Source organism: Corvus kubaryi, unplaced genomic scaffold (genome assembly GCF_017639235.1).
Source record: "Corvus kubaryi isolate FWS band 111438036 unplaced genomic scaffold, C.kubaryi_AGA036_p1.0 70, whole genome shotgun sequence".
Classification (NCBI taxonomy): Eukaryota; Metazoa; Chordata; class Aves; order Passeriformes; family Corvidae; genus Corvus; species Corvus kubaryi.
This window is the reverse complement of record NW_024582058.1, coordinates 363633-364306: the sequence shown is the minus strand read 5'-3', so window position 1 is coordinate 364306 and position 674 is coordinate 363633.

Below are 674 nucleotides of genomic sequence, written 5' to 3'. Positions count from 1 at the left end.
TCGGGCAAAAAACACATTTGTGTGCTTTGGTGTTTCTGGAAGAGAAACACCAGCCTTTCCTCTTGTCACATTGGGCAAACTTTCAAAATAGGGATTCCAGTGCCTGGGAAGGTCACTGTAGGTGGGAGCCAACTGGTGCCTGTGCTGGGCTAGGGGTGTATGGGGAACTCAGTCTCTTGCTTGCAGAGTGAATGGTAGGCCCAAAGTCCCCTGGTCCTCTGGCCCAGGGACCACAGTGCTTAAGAGCACTGGCGGTATCTATCCTGGTGCCCAGCTCTATGTTGGGATGCAGCTCCTAGACTCATAGACTCATAGACCAAAATAAATAACCCTCAAATCACAAGGATGAGAAAACAGAACATTCACAAATGCTATCAAATAGATGAAGAGGAAATTATTAACCATATGAGCATCTTACCTTTATTTTATTTTTTTTCCCACTTAAGAAAGTGGGTCAAATAGATTTTTGTTTCCTTGAAAAAACACCCCTTCTTCTTTTAGAGCTGTGTGCCATGACAAATCAGACAGAGGTCTGTTTTGTGGTTACCCTGCTAACCAACAGTACTATGCAGGCTGTGGTCTCATACCCTTCTCAATCCTTCTCTGCTCTTTTGCTTCAGTGGCATCCTCCCTTCCAAATTTCTGTTGCTTTTATATATCTACAGACAAAACAC